General features: G+C 42.7%; 1 protein-coding gene across 1 annotated transcript in view; it reads right to left on the reverse strand.

Annotated features, from left to right (window-relative positions):
- Window positions 1-12,082, reverse strand: part of LOC121934429 (sulfotransferase 2B1-like) — a 40,029-nt gene extending 27,947 nt beyond the window's left edge. Inside the window, exon 1 of the mRNA XM_042474911.1 lies at window positions 11,889-12,082. The gene's annotated coding sequence lies outside the window, so the exon portion shown is untranslated. The remainder of the gene's footprint in view (window positions 1-11,888) is intronic.
- Window positions 12,083-19,295: the final 7,213 nt, after the last annotated feature.

Genomic DNA, 19,295 nt, shown 5'->3' on the forward strand with positions numbered 1-19,295 from the left:
CAGAGCTTGGAAATATTAATTGCTTTTAGAGAACCTTTAGTCAGCATGGTTGTTGGCATTGTGGGGATTCTGGGAGATGTACCTCCCAAAAAGGAACTTTTTTATATCTCTGCTACACATACACGTGAAATGTGCTGAATCTAATCATTGCATATTGGAGCATATCGTTATAAATTATCCTCATCATCACTGGTCCCAGCTAGAGTACATAATTATAATTACTACTAACATTGATCGAGTTCAGACTAACAATTAGATTTAGCTTAAAAGGATGGATCTAGATTTAATCATACATAGAGTACACCCAAATGAAACCAGCAGGACTCATTTCTTTTCAGCAGATCTAATCTATATAGGGCTGTGATTGGATCCAAGCTGACTTATATTGATGGTAAACAGTAACATAAATAAATTAGAAATGGTGTGTTCTGTAACACGTTGTTGTCATTGTGTGCCTTTAAGTCATTTCTGACTTATGAAGACTGTAAGATGAACCTATTATGGGGATTTTCTTGGCAAGATTTGTTCAGAGTGGGTTTGCTATTGTGTTCCTCAGGGGCTGGAAGAGTGACTTTGTTGTTGCCATTTGTTGTTGAGTTTGCCATTGCCTTCCCCTGAGGCTGAGAGAGTGTGACTTGCCCAAGATCACCCAGTGGGTTTCATAGCACAGCTGAGAATCAAACTCTGGTCTCCAGAATCATAATACAAGACTCAAAACACTACACCATGCTGGCTCTCTCTGTAATGCTACTACTAATCGTACATGCTATTAGTATTCTTATTCTTATTACATTTTATTATATCAGCAGCAGCAGCAACATCATTTCACAATCAACCGGATGTTAATTGACTGACGTTTTGGTTCAGATTCAGTCCAAGAATGTACAGATTAGTAAAGGATCATTGTAATTGTGCTGTTTAAACATGAAATAAAATGAAATCCCCACAGATAGGATTTATAGTGATCCTACCTATAGGGATTTCATTTCATTTCATTTCATGTTTTATCTGTCTGTTTGTAATTGTTCCCAGAGCACTGATCGCCACTGGAGCTGCAGTTGTTTTCTTTCCTCAGAGGTACTGAATCTCACTTTATAGGTCTCCATATTTCATAATCTTTTCCCACTCTTTGTTTGAAGTTCTACTGTCCCTTATTCTTATTCACATTCACACATTAAAGTAGACACACTAAATGAAATTAGTCCCATTGGTTTCATTTGGGCATACTCTAAAGATTCTGGATCCAACCAATTCTGCTAGTCTCAACTAGATGATGATGAAATTGATAATAATGATGACAACTATTATACATATATATTATATAGCCTCCATCCAATGGTTTATCTCAGGCAGAGGGGTTCAATTGAATTAATGATCAATGTTGACTTAGCACTCATTAATTGATTAAATGGTTCTATATTGACTCAGTGGACTAGCAGGATGTATCTATCATCTGTATCCTCTTGTTAGTCCTATCTTGAGTCAATTCATTGAATCAATGACATTTACCTATTTGTTAATTCATCAGTCAGCAACTGATTAAATTGTTCTAGTTGGGATTAACCAACAGGATTCAGGCCAGTATGTATAGTGTACTTTTTTAAGTATACATAACTAGGTGGAAAGCCAGTACGGTGCAGTGGTTACGACTCTGGAGACCAGGGTTTGAATCTTGGCCATTAAAACCCACTGGGTGATCTTGTGCAAGTCACACTCTCTCAAGCTCAGAGGCAGGCAAAGGCAATCCCTCCCTCTGAACAAATCTTGCTAAGAAAACTCCAAGAAAGCCTCAGGGTTGCCATGCATCGGAAAGAACCTGAAGGTAGATAAAAACAACAAACAAACAAAACAACAACAAACAAAGTTACCTCTCCTGGACCGACCCCACAAAACCTAATGGAAAAATCATTCACCTGTGCTCTGGGGGCCAGCAAAATGACCCTCTTTCCACACTTACAGCTGAAGCTGGAGAGGGGAGCTATGATAGTGGCAATGGTGTCACAATTGTGACTAAGGCTGAAGCCACACTGCAAAAAAAAAAAAAAAAAAGGCAGTCTGACACCACTTTAACAGCCATGGCTCATTGCTATGGAGTTCAAGGATTTTCAGTTTTGTGAGATATTTAGCCAGAACTCTGGTGCCCCACCAAACTACAAATCCCAGAATTCCATAGCACTGAGCCATGGAAGTTAAAGTGGTGTCAAGATGCTTTACTTCTGCAGTGTGGCAGCAGCCTTAATAGCAATCCTGAATACAGAATAGTTACAGATAAGTGAATCTAACTAACTATTCCAAATTCACGTTTGCTACTTAGTCACGGTTGTGCCACCATTGCCATAACCATAACTCCCCCCCAACTCCAAACTTATTTTACTGGGCATCAGCCATTCTGCCAGTGATCAGAGCATGAGTGATGACCCTATCATGGGGTTTTCTTGGCATATTTCTTTAGAGGGGATTGCCATAGCCACTCTGAGAGTTAGAGAGTGTGACTTGTCAAAGGAATTTAACAGACAAGGGAAATTGGAAGTATAATCCAATGGCAATCTGAATGCAATCATGGGGTTTAACGTTATTGCGTGATAACCCACTACATGCAAATTCAGGCAATGGGAAGTCAGTCCGAATGCAATTATGTGGTTTCACGTTGTTGCGTGATAGACTGCCACGCGCAAACTCGGGCAATGGCATGCTATTTTCGGGCAATGGGAAGCCAGTTCGAATGCAATGCACATTCACGTAATAGCGCTAAACTAGCAACTTTAAGTGAATGCGTTCTGGCCCCACTTTCTTTTCATTCGAATTTAAGAGAAATTCCTCCCGTTTGATAAACTCAATTGGCCACTCAATGGGTTTCCATGGTTGAGCAGTGATTTGAACCCTTCTCTCCAGGGTCATAGTTGTCGTCATTGTGTGCCTCCAAGTCATTTTTGACTTATGGTGACCCTCAGGCATACCTATCATAGGGATTTCTTGGCATGTTTCCTCAGAAGGGTTGCCATTGCCCAAGGTCACCCAGTATGTTTTTGTGCTCGAGCAGGGAATCAAACCCTTGTCTGCAGAGTTGCAGCCCAACACTCAAACAATTACACCAGACCAATGCTCAAATCAATACATCTGTGGTGGCGAACCTGTGGCACGCATGCCCTCTCTGGCATGCAAAACCATTTCTGAGGACACGCAGAAAGATGGGGAAGAGTAGGAATAGGCACACCTTTGGGTTTGGGCACACAGGGGCTGTACAGACCTCCTCAAAGGGGCAGCCTGCAGCGGCCTCTATCGGTGCCAGGTCGGGGCCATAGTAATCTCACACCATGGCCCTGATCTTTCCTTTCCACAGTGCAAAAAGGAGCTGCAAAAAGCGGTTCCTTTTTGTACCCGGAAAGGGCACCATAGCCACCACCGTGAGGCTTTTCTGCACTCCTTTGGCACGGCATCATGTAGATGCCGTGCCAAAGGAGCACCATGATGCCATGTGCCATATGCACGTGGCATCACACTGGCTTGGGAGTGGAGTCAAGGCGTGCATCGTGTGGACCCCACATCCTGACTCCACCCCAGTACAGCTGTAATGGCTGGTCTGTTGAGCCCCACTGTCTCGAAAAGGTGCACGAGATCATGCCGGCTCTCTTAGATCTATTTAAGCCCATGTTTCCCAGTCATATACAGTGGTTCCTCCACCTTTGCTGGGATAATGGGTGAAGGACCCCCGTGAATGTGGGAAAACTACAAATAAAAACTATTCTTTTTAGCTAGGAATCTCTAACTCCTCCACTGCAACTCTGTGGTCAACATCTGCCAGATGTTGATCATAGAATCATGCTAGAGGACCTACAAATGCCTAGAGAAATGTTTTCTCTAGAAACTTCTAGGTTCTCCAGCACAACTCTATGGCCAACGTCTGGCAGAATTGGGCTGGAGGACATAGAGATTCCTAGAGAGAACATATTAATCAAAACTGCAAATAATCAAATCTGCATAAGTCAAAGCCACAAATGTGGAGGGTCAACTGTGTACTAAAATATTATAACATGGTCTCCATCACCACAACCATTGCCATTGTCCAGAACAATTGGTTCATGTATGCCCTTGGTGAAGGTGAGTTTTATTTTGCTGGGGATTTGGGGATTTGCAGAAAGCTCCCCTTCGGGGAAAAGGAAGGCTTCTCAAGACAAAGTCATCGCCTTCTCCAATTATAAACTGCCGTGGATCTAAAGCAACCAGGCAACTTGCCCTCTTGCACACGGCTGCTGCTATTCCCTGGAGAAATTAGGAGCTAACCTACAGAAGTCAAAATAAACACACTACACACCAGCTCTATTTTTATCTCTGTTGCTCCCAAGCTCACCAATGTTTGGTAACAACTCTCTAACTTACTCACTTGATGAAAAAGACAATTTCACTTGGGGAAAAGGAGGCTGGTGGTTTGTTCTAAGGGGAGCTAGACTGTTCCAGAAACACCTGCACAAACACACACACACACACTCTCTCTCTCTCTCTCCCATCAAAAATATTCCTGTCAAAGTAGGACTCTGCTTAGTGGCAGACAAATGGGAAAAGCGGCGCCTCACAGACAACATATCAAAAAGATTGCACAGAGGATGTTGTGGAAGAAGGTGTATTAATGCTCCACCCAATATTTTGACAAGTCACACAAACCCAACCTTCCTGGGTCATGAACCAGGCACAATTTCTATAGCTACCTGGGTGTAAACAGGGCGCCTTAATCCACACTACAGAAACAAAGCAGTTTGACACCACTGTAACAACCATGGCTCAATGCTATAGAATTCTAGGATAGTTTTGTGAGATATTTAGCCTTCTCTGTCAGAGAGCTCAGGTGCCACAACAAACTACAAATCTGAGTATTCTATAGCACTGAACCATGGCAGTTAAATGAGTGGATTATTTCTACAGTGCAGATGCAGCTTAAGTGGCAGGGAGTTAATTCCCTGAAGTGATTTTTTAAAATATCTTTCTCTCTTCATCTACAACTCTCTCCATCCATTGATATAACTAGAAGCTATCTACTAACAGAATTTGGGAAAGATCATTTTTTCAGGCTATAGTTCTGAGACCCTCCCAACCAACATGGGCAAGGACCAAGCTGGCTGGAGGATTCTGGAAGTTACAGTCCAAAAAAGTAAAATTTCCCCCAGTTTTGTGTGCTCAGCCATTGCCTTAGCGTCACCTTAAATCGGGAATGACTTAAAGGCATACAACCACAACAAATGTTCAGCCATGGAAGCCCACTGGGTGACCTTGGGCAAGTCCCACTCTCTTAGCCTTGAGAGAGTCTATTGCAAGCCCGTCTGAACAAACTTTGCTTCCCCCTCAAAAAACCATGAGAGGTTCACTTTAAGGTCACCATAAATCATAAATGACTTGAAGGTACACAACAACGCTAACTGCTTTCATTATGGCCCGAGACAGACCGCCTGAAAATGGCAGTCTGCAGGTGACCATTTTAACTCCGGAGAGATGCTGCAGCTGCCAAACTGTGCAATGCCCCACCAGAGTAAAAAGAACCCGGTTCTTCCTGGTTCTTTTTGCGGCACCCAGGTTACATCGTGAGTACACCACTGGCGCACTCATGCCGTAAGCGATGCGCAACTATGTGTGGATGCTGTGCATCCCTTACATCAAGATGGCAGCACCCGTGTGGACGGGACATCACCATTAGGCCATCGCCATTACACACTAGGGTTCCAGACCATGCGGTTGCTGCACAGTCCAGAACCCTAGTATCACCGCCGTCATGCCGCTTTTGGCCCATCTGTCTCGGGCCTATATTTTTCTCTTTGAAACCTCATTCCCTTATATCCCTCTAGTCATGCCCATCTTGGCTCTCCTTTCTTCTTTTTTAAAAATGTTTCTTCCATCCTTTTCTTTCATCCATCTTTCTCTTGCTTTATTTCTTCAACCCATTCTCCTTTCCTTTTCCTTCTGTATCTTCTCTCTTTTTTCCTCCTCTTTCTCATTCTACCCTTTCTCTCCTCTTTTCTATTTAGGTTAGTTCCCTCTGTCTTTCACATCCTTCTCTCTTGCTGGGTTCTCTCCCTTTTCTCTTGCTCCTGACACTCTCTTTCTCCCCTCCTGTCCCTTTTGCTCAACAGTCCTCCCCTTCCCAACACACATACACACTCAAATAGAGAGAGAGATAGCTTTTAACTTTCTTCTTTCCTCTGGCAGTACAAACTGGAGAAAGAAAGAAAGAAAAATAAAGAAAGAAAGAAAGAAAAGGTAGGAATACCACCACCAGATCTCCTATGCCAGTTTGCACACCCATCCTTCTCTCCACTTCCAATCCTGGATATTACACACCCATATGCCATCAACCCACCTCTGCCTGAATCACACCTTTGCAATATTCAGCTTTCTTCCACTTCTTACAGGTATGCACCTGTTTGATCACTCCTTTCCGTACTTCTTCCTAAGAGCCACAGGGCTAACCAGCAGTGCCAACGGTAGGCACTCTTTCTTTATATTCCTCTTCTGAGGGACTGGCAAGCTGGTCCTCCCCCATCACACACACGCAAGCATACACCTGGGCATCTCTTACCTGGATTTTTCACAACTGTTCCTCCAGCTGATCCCTAGAGTTGTCACAGTTCAAGACTTTTTCTCTAAGGCTGACTCGCTGGAAAGGGTGTTGAGCTACAAGGCTAAGGGAGGGTTGGGCACCAGCATCGAGGTCAGAATGCTTCCCACGTCAGTCTGGCAGACAGACAAGCTGGGAAGGCACAGGAAGGTGCTCTTACCTGCATCCCACACTCCAGAATCCAGCTCTGGGGAAACTAGGGCACATAGGGATCATTTTGAACATATACAGTCAGCTCTCCATATCCACAGATTCCTCATGCACAGACTCAAGCATCCACTGCTTGAAAGTATTCAAAAATACCTAAATTCCAAAAAGCAAGCCTTCATTTTGCTATTTTGAATAAGGGAAACCATTTTACTATGCCACTGTATGTAATGGGACTTGAACATCCACGGATTTTGGTAACCACAGGGGTTCCTGGAACCAAACCCCAGCAGATACCAAGGACCCACTGTGTGTATGTATCTATAGCTATATCTATCTATCTCTACAGAGAGAGAGGCAGCATGGTGTAGTGGTTTGAGCACTGGACTGCGACTCTGGAGAGTAGGGTTCAAATCAAGTCTTGGCCATGTAAACCCTCTGGGTGACCTTGGGCAAGTCACACTCTCTCAGCCTCAGAGGAAGGCAATGGCAAACCCCCTCTGAAGAAATGTGCCAAGAAAACCTCATAATAGGTTTGCCTTAGGATCGCCATAAGTCAGAAACAACTTGAAAACACACAACATCTATCTGTCTATCTAAATGAAAAAGAAAGTAACCTCCCATTGTCAGTGAATGTAAGAGGAACAGATCCTTCCTCCAGGAATAATTCTGGATGACTTCTATACTGCATCTAAGTCAAATAATGCACCTTGCTTGGGATAAAAACAGCGCTGAAGGAAATGGGCTTGGCTCCCAACCATTTTCATTAGGATAAAACTAGAGTCGCTGTTGACATGAATGTGTCACATTCCAATCTCAAATCTATCTTTGGGGTTAATACTCAGTGCCTCGCCTTAAGTCACAAGATAAATATAGAGGCAACTCTGGATTCCACCTGAAACAAACAAACACAAAAACTCCATTCTGGTTTCACTGCCACTCCCACACCACCCTATCCTCCATTAAACTTATTCTAGTAACCATGGGCCTTATCACACGTGGGGGGTTTGCAGCTCAGATCTGCAGTCACTCCTGTTCTAGCAACACGAAACGTGATGTTTTTTCACACCAGATCTGGAGTCATTCCTGTCTAGCAATGAGAATTCACGTTAAAACATGATGTTTTACCACACCTGGTTGCCTTTCCATTGCCCTTCCAAATCGAGGGGGAAGAGGAGTCAGTTCAATTCCAGACAAGTCACGTGATGCGGATTCAAGCAAAGCATGATTGTATTACCACACCAGAACATACTTTGAGGGTTCAAGTATTTGAATCGGTACTCGTGCATATGCTCAATGGGGCTCTGGACGCTGTCTTCCTTCCCTGCCCCCTCCTTAGCTGTCATCCTTCAACGGGGTGAAGGAGCAGTCAGGGGATGATGGGACAGGTCACAGGGGATCACTGGGGCCAGGATCGGGATGAAGGAGGCCAATCCTTCCCATTAGGCTCCAGCAAAAGCAAACTGCTGCAGTCTTTCCTAGGTTGTGTGTTGTTCCTAATTGACAACTTTTACCATCTTGATCACACTCTGATGTTATTTGGCCACACATGTCCCACTTTTCATTTGTGTGAAAAGCAAGAAAGTGTGCTGAATCTCTCTCTCTCTTTTTCTCATTCACGCATACATGCACACACACTTCCTATTCCTTTCATAGAATATGAGTTCTTATCCCTTATGCCTTGCACATAAGATAGAATGAACACCACTGTGCTCCTGACTTGCTGCTGGTCTTCCAGGACACACTTGGTTGGCCACCACTGTGGGCATAGAATGCTGGACTAGAAAGGCTTTGGGTTTGATCCAGCATGAGTCAGAGTCTTAGGACGATATCACACGACTGAAATTGGAAGTATAATCCAGTGGCATCCTGAATGCATTCATGCGTACTCACGTTATTGCACAAAAGGTTACCACATAAGCTGGCATTCCGAATGCACCCTGAATACAATCACACATCAATCCACACTTAAGCAAATTCGGTGAACTAGGGAATTCACAAATCCTATTCCCAGGCAACTTCACATTCAATTTGGTGTTGTCTGGTGTGATATGCATGTCTGCTGTGGCCCTGGTGTTCCCCCGCATCCATTCCCATGATCCTCCATTTTGTTTTGGCTTCTGGAGCTCCTGGGTCTTCCTTGGCAGCTGGGAAGAAAAACAGCTGTTTTTGACAGAGGAAAGAGTGGCTCTCCTTTAGGCGTAGGGGCTTGCCCTGCTCCCTTGTGCCCCTTTTTGCCTGCCTTCCTTCCTCCCTCCCTCCAGGGCCAGGGGGCTTCTGGAAGAGAGAAAGAGTTCTTCTTCTTCCCTCATTCCTCCTCCTTTGGGGAGGATGGAGTGGGGCAGCCTGGGGAATGGGGGCATTGCTCTGGGCTCACAACAAACTCCAACTCCCAGAATTCCATAGCCTTGAGCTGCAAAGAGTTAAAGCAGTGCCAAATTGGGTTATTTCTCCACTGTGGATGCAGCTTTAGTTGCCAGCTCTGGTTCCTGCACAGACCCTTCACCATTTGGTCCCCCTCCAAAGGCAGGGCCTCCCTCTGCCCCACTTCTGCCAGGGGCTCAATTCATCCTCCCTCCCTCAATTCAGGAGGGGGTTTGCTGTCAGAGGGAAAGTGGGGAGTTGGGGAGGGAAGGAGACAGGGGCAGGTTCCCTTCATCCCAAGGGGGCTGGTTGGAACTGAGACCCCCTCAGACCCCCAACTGGGATTCAAAGGGGGACTCCTCCACCTCCTGCCCCCCACACGAAGGGCACCAAGGTTCTCTCCCTCCCCCCATGTTCCTCCCCTCCTCCTCTTCCTCTCTTGCCTGGGCCTCTCTTCTCCTTTCCTTTCATCCTTTAAGGGGTAATGAATACAGAAATAAAGTGCATTGCCTAAATAACCTGAAATAAAGGGTAATGAATGAACAAGTAATGTGAATTGTGTAATAACGTGAAATAAAGGGTAATGAATGCACAAATAATGTGAAACAAGACAAAACCACAGGAACTGAAGGCAAGCCCCGCTGGAAGTGTAAAAAGGCCATGATCCGATTCTGCCCTCACTGCACATGTGCAGGGATGCTAATTCGAATTCTAGACTACGAAGGGTACATACTCATATGATACTTTTCTTTTATATTCGCACTACTTTGGTTTTGGGGTGATTGCTGTGTTTTTCTGTGCATTTAATAACCATTCGCGTAATTGCGTTAAATTGCATATTGGCCCCACTTCCTTTTCTTTCGAAATTGGGAGACATTCCTCCTATGTGATAAACTCCTTAGAAACATATGTCTCTTTAGTGCAAACCCTAATAATCAGACAGAAAACAACATTAAAAATCATGGCAATGCTCAGAAACCAACAGGAGAACATTTTAACCTCTAAGGACACTGCACAGCAGATGTCAGGATGACCATTCTTAACAGAAACTCAAAAGCAGAGTTGGACTATACTACCCATTTATGCCTAGTCAAAAGCCAGTAACATGCTGGCTGGAGGGTTTGGGAAGATGTAGTCCAAATGGCAGTTTTGCCCAGCTCTGGTCAAAAGATAGATTCTGGCATGGAACAACTGATCAAGATGAGAGTCAACGTAACTGTCGCAATACTAGCATTTCAGATCTCCAAGAATTTTCCCAAGGCTGTTTGGAGAAGCAGTTGGGAGATGGAGGCGGGATGACCATTTACACATTGCAGAGTGGTCATGTACACATCCCCTTTAAAAAAAAACTACAAATGAAGACATCTTGCTCATCCTGAAGTCTGCTGTGTAAATTTTCAAGAGCAAATAAGAAATAATTGTCCTAACTTTAAAATCTCACCATAGTGGGAAGACATTCATTTTGGCAAGTCCTCAGAATGGAAATGGTGCATTAAAGACTTCTGCATATCCATGATTCTCCTCATCTTTCTCAAAGTATGAAGAACCCTTTTCACTTCTAGGGCCAAATTCAGTTTCAGAGAAGTTCCCCAGAAGTATATTCCAGTGAGAGGCGTGAAGTTGAGATCAAAAACACTAGCATCTTTTAGCTGATATTGAGGAAGAAAGCACAATCTAGGAGAGACTTCAGCAGTTTGCTTTTGCCTGAGCCTACTGAGATGTGCAAGATTCTGCTCCCTCCTTTCCTTTCCCCCAATGTGTTAATTGAGTACAAGCTACTTTTGCTCTTCAATCTCAGATTGTAGCAACTGAAGTAAGATAAGGACAAAGGGGAAAGTGGGAGGAGGAGACAGAAACTGGGATATTTTAAAAGCAGCTGAAAAAGTGGGACAACAGAGGAATAACTGAGACTGTCCCTGCCAAATTGGGACAGTTGGACAGTATGGAGTCAGACTTTGGGGAAGTTCCTTTTGGCATTTACAACTCCCAGAATCTGGAAGCCTGCACAGCCACCAGAAAACAGCTACTTTTGCAAATCTCTATAGTTCAGAAAGTGTGTTTGTAAATGAAGATTTAGCATCTTATTTAGTTTCACCCTGAGGTAAGTATGAGATTCCACTACAAACAGAACATATATAACAATGTAAGAACAATAAAAACAACAAAGCCTGAGCAAGGCTGAAGATGAAAGACAGAGAGAGAGAGAGAGAGAGAGAGAGATGGAAAATAAGGCCCTGAGTGCGTGTGCAAAGGCTCATCTTCTTAAAAGCTGACACACTTTTGCAGTGAGTATTACACGGCTTTTAGACAAATGTAAAGAGATCTATGTGTCTGGAAACTATCCACTTAACATCACTGTTCGGGTTGGAATTCTAGGTAGATGCCCAAGCAGATCATTAGGATCTCTGAGTAGTACACTGCTGGAAAAAGGCTGACCTTCAGTTTTATCCAGAAATAGTAATGGGAACAGCACATCTATTTTACCAGGGGTCTTACTAAACTCTAGCTTTTGGAAGAAATCACTATCAGAATCTGATTTGAAATCTGTTTGTGGTCATGTCTGATTGCCGTGTTACAACAACCCTGCTCTCTCTCTCAATTGAGTCAATTTGGATAACATACTGGAAAAAAAATGAAACTCCATTCTGGCTTCAATATCACCTTAATCCCCCATAATAGTCATTCTCATCATGGTTGTATAGTTGAAGCGAGAATTGTCATCAGGTTAATGTACAATGAAGTCTTATTTTAAATTGCTGTATTGTAAAAGACTCACCTTTAGTTCAGATCATAATGCACACAGCCTTTTAGCATCATGCATTCATAGTACCTTGGCTCAAGCCCTCTCCCCCCAGACATACAGGCCAGCTGAAAGCCAGAGAGAATGAAAATCCTTGCACATGTACGGAAAGGCACCTCCAAATTCCTTGAGCCTTCATAAAACACAAATGCTCACCCCTTCACCCTCACTGCAGAACAAACAGGCTAGTCTCTAGGCATAACAATAATAAATGGACACAAATCCAACATCAAAAATGGCAACATTCAGAAACCAGTGAGAGAACATTGCAGTCTCCAAGGACATTCTACTGCAGTGCTGAAAGTTGCCATTATTCCACAAAGAATGTGAAAGGAGATGCCAGGATGAAATTGCTGAACAATAATTCAAAGTGTAGTTTGGTTTTATTCATTTAGAACTCAACTGAGACTGAGGCTTTCTGTTTCTTTCATTCTGCATAATAGATTGTATTGCAGATAGTATTATTTCTGTTGTGTTTATGTTGTACACAGTGTGCCCTTGCCTTTCGTGGGGGATTCATTCCGGACCCCTCTGCATAAGGCAAATAGCACGTATACTCAAGCCTTATTGAAAATAATGGGGCTTGTGCATGATGTGCGATGTGGTGTGAACGCCATTGAAACTTGCATCGTGCGGGTTTCAGCATAAGCTGAAAGCTACGTAAAAGGCACCTGTGTATAACGTGCGGCACACTGTATACCATACACCAACTGTCCTGATTTTGCAGGAACCATCCTCATTAATCCTGTCATCCCATTTTTCCAGCTATACAGTATTTAAAATGTGTGTCTCTCTCTACTCCTCCCACCTTCTCCTCAGCTTTCTTCAGCTCCTGCAAAGTGACTTCAAAGTGCAAAAATAGTTTTCACTCAGTTAACTATGGGAATGGAGCAATCAAATCTTGCTCTTCCCAGTTGTCTCAGGCAAAAGCAAGCTGCTGTGGCCTCTCCCAGTTTGTGTGTTTTCCTCATTAATAACTTTTGCCATCTTCACTAAACCCTGATCTTGCTTGGCCACATGTGTCCCAGTTTTCATCTGTGAAAGGTTGAAAGGTATGATACACTTGAACTGAGCACAGAAATACAACTAATGCATTTATGGATAGTTCTTGCATATATATTATATACCAGATTAAAGAATCCAAGAATGAGACACTAATCAACAGAAACAACAAAAACTCTGCTTTATTCCATTGTGTAATAAATGCACCATACACTATAAAGCACATGAAGCCAGTATGGTATAGTACTTTGAGTATTCAACTAGGAGGATCCTGGAAGACAATGAAGTTATTCACACTGGGGCTAATTTCAGCATTAAAGAGAGATTAAAGTACATTTAAAGCATCCCGCAAATAAAGTGAAAATGTTGAGTAATTGAGCGAATGATTATCACACGTAATTGTGCAAATAAAGTGATATCGAAAATGCATTGTCGCTGAAATCCCGAAAGTAAAAAGATGTGCGTTAATGCTTCTTTGTGACCACTTTAATGGTGGGTCTTCTGCGACGTGATGTGAAATCGTATCGCGTAATTATGCAATTTTTCTGAAATGATCACGAGATAAACTCCCAATCTCTTTCATGTGAAAAACTCCTAGGGCTCCATTCATGCTACAAAAATAATCCAGAATGCATCCAGGTTGAATCCTTGGTGTTCACATACGTTACGAATGTACTCATTATACTTGAGGGGGGGGGGGAGCTGGTAAAAACACCACTTAACCTGAGATATTCAATACCATTTTTTCCCTGAGTTTTCCTGAAAATCTGCATCAATCTGTATCATCGGCAGTGTGGATATGCTTTCAAATTGATTTGGATTGCTCTGTATCATTAAAGGAAGGGAGGCAGCTCCATTTTAACCTGAAACGATGGGATGTGTGAATAAAACCAGGGTTAAAAATAACTCGAAAAGATTTGCGAACCCAAAATATAATGAGAACAACAAACCCGACATGCATCACCATGGCAATCTGCATCTCCTGAGGACAAAAAAAAAATGAGTGTCAATTCTGAATTTCTGCTCAAACCCATGAGGTGACTTTGGACAAGTCACTCTCTCTCAGCCTAAGGAAGGTAAGGACAAACCTCCTCTGAATAGAGTCACCAAAGCTCACCACAAGCAAGAATTAACTTGAAGGCACATAACAGCAACATAATATAAAGCAGTAAAAAAATATAAAGCAGTAAAAAATAATGTATCTTGTATTTAATACCATGTGTGTTTATAAAAATATAATGGTGACAATTACTAGTAGAAATTTGTTCCAACAAAACAGCCTTTGTCAAGCCCTGTATGATATGAATTGAAAAGCTTAGAGGAACGATTGTTAGGTACTTCAGAATATGGAAGGCTGAATTAAGATCTCTCCATACTTCAAGAATCGTTGAACTTCTTAAGAGAAGCTTTTCAAAAAACGTAATATCACCACCATTAAGCACCAAATAAATTACAAAGAATCTTATGTAATTGTTTTTGCCATCAAGAGGCTTGTTAGTCTGAATAGCTAGCATCTCTTCCAAAACCCCAAACCAAGCTTGGAATGTTTAATATTCTGCAGAAATTTTAGAAGAGGCTCTGGAGTTTGATCAGCTTCTTTTTGGTCACTTGGGTGATTAACACATGAATTATAACCGTGTTGCTGTAAGATTATTGACAAATGATTTTGAGTTTTTGGTAGCTGTTGGCTCATTCTCTGGCATCAGTTCATTGACCACGGTATTCCAAAATTGAGATTCAAAATTGATCTCTCTTTCTGTTCCAAATGATCTAAGATGGGAGGGAGACAAAAGTAAATGAGAAACTCTGGTCCAAAACACACTGCAGAAATAATCCAGTTTGAGGCTGCTTTAATTCCCCTTGCTCAGTGCTTTGGAATTTTGGGAACTGTAGCCTTCTCTGTCAGATGGCTCTGGTGCCACAATAAATTAATTCCCAGGATTCCCTAGCACTGAGCCAGGGCAGTTAAAGCGGTCTCAAACTGGATTATTTCTGCAGTGTGTTTTGGACCTCATTGACAAAGACACCCTCTTCATTGTTTGAATTTCCAAAATATGGTGAATGTGTTAAAGATATGACTTGTGACTTTCCTCTTCCCGATTGGTGCCCTGCAGATGTATTGGCCTGCAACTCCCATCATCCCAAACTACAATGTGGAGAGTGATGGGAGTTGGAACCCTAAAGATAAGCTGCCACCCACACAGGCCACTTAAAGGCCTGAAATCACAATATGAACTGAATAACTTCCTCCTGCACTCCTATTATTCTACCTCAGTGCAGAAATAAATCTGGTTTGACACCACTTTAACTGCCATGGCTCCATGCTACGGAATTCTGGCAAGTGTAGTCTAGTAATCACGAGATTAAAACAAAGTTGATCTTCTTCAACTTTGGGTGCATCTACACTGTACACGTAATGCAGTTTGACAACACTTTAACTGCCATAGTTACCATCCTACGGAAACATGGAATTTGTAGTTTTGTGAGGCCTAAAAGATCTTGTAATACTCCAAATCCCAGGATTCCATAGCATGACCCTACAGCACTTAAAGTGGTGTCAAACTGCATTATTTCTACAATATAGATGCACCTTTTCTTTGGTGGTGGTGGGGAGCCCTAGCTAATCTAAGTTCACTATTAGTGATTCAAATTGAAGGAAAAATAAGAAAACATACAGCTTTGGAAGTCCCTTTGTGGGGTTTTCCCCTCTCCAACTTGTACATATATATATATAAAAAACTGAGGCTGCATCCACACTGCAGAAATAATCCAGTTTGACACCACTTTAACTGCCAAGGCTCAATGCTGTGGAATCCTGGGAAGTGTAGTTTGTGGCACCAGAGCTCTCTGACAGAGAAGGCTAAATGTCCCACAGAGCTACAGTTACCAGAATTCCATAGCATTGAGCCAGGGCAGTTAAAATGGAGTCAACCTGGATAATTTCTGCAGTCTGAGAAGGAGGTTTTACTATACGCAGCAACTAGGACCCAACTCCTGGCGGAAGTTCTTCTCATTTCCCTCCTACGTCGTCGCTCTCAACTCCAATGCTGCCATCTTTGTTGAGGGCAACCTAGACTTCCGTTGGCTTTCCTTTAGCTGTATTATAGGGAGAGATAGGGCAGGTTCACGGCGGCGGCCATTTTGGATCGGAAACGAGGCGAGGAGATGCAGAGAGAAAGCTCTCCCTTCCAGGTAAAAAGACTCTTTCTTCCTGCTGCGTCACACAGTGCGTGTAAGGATGTATTTACACTGCAGGAATAAATCTGGCTTGACACCACTTTTGACTGCCATGGCTCCATGCTATGGAATTCTGGGAAGTGTGCCAGAGGTGCCACAACAAACTACACTTCCCAGAATTCCATAGCATGGAGCCATGGCAGTCAAAAGTGGCTTCATTCTACAGAATCTTGGGATCTGTGGTTTTGTGGGGCACCAGCCCTCTTTGGCAAGGAAGGATAAAGTCCGTGTGAAACTACAAATCTCAGGGTTCCATAAGGAAGGAGCTACAGCATTTAAAGTGATGTCAAACTGCGCTATTTCTACAGTGTAGATACATGGAACCTTTCAGAAACACACACCTTACATTCTACCAGTTTGGATAGTATTCCTCCCTTGTCTAAAAACCTTCCATCAGTACCTTGATTAAACTTGACACTCTCTCAGTAGGTATACATTTTGTATTTGTATTTGTGTGTGTATACACAAAAATACATACACAGTATATGTACACACACACATGTATATATTGCACTTATACATAGTGGTTGGAGTGTTGAGTGTACACACACAGGCAGTCTCTCTCACTCTGTATGTGTGTGTGTGTGTGTGTGTGTATACACATACATACACAGAGTAAATACGTTTTTGCTCTGCGCTTTCAATTTGTTTGTGACTTAGGGTGAACCTATCATGTTCTGTTTGGTTGGAGGTTCTTTTGGGTCAAGAGTCATTCAGAGGAGGTTTGCCCTTGCCATCCTCAGGGGCTGAGAGAGTGTGCCTTGCCCAAGGTAAGCCAGTGAGTTTTATGGCTGAGATGGGAGTCGAATCCTGGTCTCTAGGGTCACAGTCCAGTACTCAAAGCACTACACCAAGCTGTCTCCAGTAAGTGCAGTCTTACTGATGGAGTATGGAATATCCCCTCCAAAATAAGAAAACCAAGTTCCAACTTGTCTTTTTAAAAGGTTTCAAGTTGGTGTTCATTGTTTTTCTCCAGGGGTTAAGATCACTGCATGCACCCATATATTAATTACTCTCAAATACTAGTTCCCTTTGAGAAGTTGAAGGTTTTCACAGCCGGCATCCATATTGTTTTTGTGGCTATTCGGCCACAAAATGGCAAGGCCCTTCAGCAACAGAACAATACATAGATTAACATGTAAATTGCTACTCTCTTCCATGCCAGCATTCTCTGAAGAATTCAGCCATAGCTGCTGGAGAAATGTCAGGAATAAACTCTTCTAGAACACAGCCTCATAGCCCACAAAAAACGAGTTCCCTTCCTTTATTTCTCCCTCTCCTATGTCCTGATAAAATGGTGCCACTATGGTGCAGTGGTTTGAGCACTGGACTAAGACTCTGAAAGACCAGGGTTCAACTCCTCTCTCAGCCATGGAAAGTCATTAGAGACCTTGATCAAGTCACACTCTCTCAGCCTCACAGGAAGGCAAAGGCAAAAACCCCTCTGAACAAATCTTGCCAAGAAACCCCCATGATAGGTTCACCTTAAGGTCATGATAAGTCAGAAAATGACTTGAGGGCACCTAACAACAATAGCTAGGTTGACACCGCAATTATCTTTCTCCCCAACAGGAAAGCCAGGAGGCAATGTGTGTGAATGCTGTCCACTCTGGGCTGGAGACAGAGGTGCCACCTAGATCTTGTCAACCTGGCAGGAAGAAGGGGAAAAAACGTTGCTTGCTACGAAAAGGGGAATCGCCGGCTGCTGGTATCTGCTTCTCTGACACCTCCATGAGATCTAGGGGCTTCAGGGACACACATAATCTGATTTTTACATTCAAGTTCCTACCTGGGTGGCTGAGGAGGGAGTAATTGTGCCACTAGTGGTGAGAGCAAGATACAACAAAATCCAAAAATCCACAAAACAGCAATACAGATCTAGTCCAGTTTTATCCAAAATGTTTAAGACCAGAAGTGGTTTGGGGTTTGGACTATTTAGATATGCATGAGATATCTTGGAGATGGGGCCCAAGTCTAAACATTAAATTCATTTATGTTCCATATACACATTATATACATAGCCTGTAAGTAATTTTATACATAATATTTTTAATAACTTTGTGCATTAAACAAAGTTTGTTTATACTGAATCATCAGAAAGCAACGGTAGCCAACCATGTGGACAATTCTGGATTTTGTAGTATTTTGGATTCCAGAATTCCAGATAAGAAATACACAGCCGGGGGGGGGGGGGAATAACCATAATGAACAAAATAAGTAATTTATACTTTTTAAGCTTCACTGGCTTCTTCACAGACAAAGATGTTAGAAATTATACAGAAGAAAAGTGACAATCTTAAGAGTCAAGGCCTACATTTAGACTCAGTTAAGAGGGTCTGTGAAGGGATTTCACTGCATTTCTTGGCCATGTGAGGACTAGGCATAAAGAGCAATGAAAGACAGGTAACAAAATTTCAACTCCATTAGCAGCAGAAAAGATACTCCATCAATGCACCTACAAGATTCCTTGAGATCAAGGCTGTCCCTGTCCTGTGTGAAGCTGTCATTTTCTTAGGCAGAGAACACTGAATTTTTCAAGAAGGCTCTGTAATGTTAGAGGTGGGGGGAAAAAACTAGGGGTTGTATAAGTAAAACTTGCCAATAGTTGTCCAAATGAGAGTTTTACCTTTGTTGGAGGTAAAATCCTCCATTCTCTTCCTCTTGTTAAAGTGGGCCAATAAAGGTATCAATGTTTTGTGGATTTTGTTGTATTTTTCTACATGGCCAACACAGCTATCCCTGAATATGTTAAGAGATGAGAGTGAACATGATGGCCATCTTCAAATGTCTTAGGAGATGTCATGTAGAAGATGGGATGAGATGCTGCTCCAAATAGGACACAAACCAATGGGCTGCAGGTTACACACAGACATCACTGTTCTAGCAAAGCTGCCAATAAAACAAATACAACTACACAATGGAAGAACTGGGCAGATAAAATCCCAGTTAAAAAAGAAGAACTACAATTGGGATCAGCAAATTTAAAAAACTTGACACTAACAAGAAAAGAGATGGCATTGAGCAAGTCATCCTAGGGAGGGAGTTCCAAAGATGGGGTGCTGTTAATGGAAAGTACTGTGTTACCATGCATTTTACTGTCTGTAGGGGGGTTGTAAAAGGACATCAGAATCTGATCTGCCCCCC

Source organism: Sceloporus undulatus, chromosome 6, assembly GCF_019175285.1.
Source record: "Sceloporus undulatus isolate JIND9_A2432 ecotype Alabama chromosome 6, SceUnd_v1.1, whole genome shotgun sequence".
In the NCBI taxonomy this organism is placed as follows: Eukaryota; Metazoa; Chordata; class Lepidosauria; order Squamata; family Phrynosomatidae; genus Sceloporus; species Sceloporus undulatus.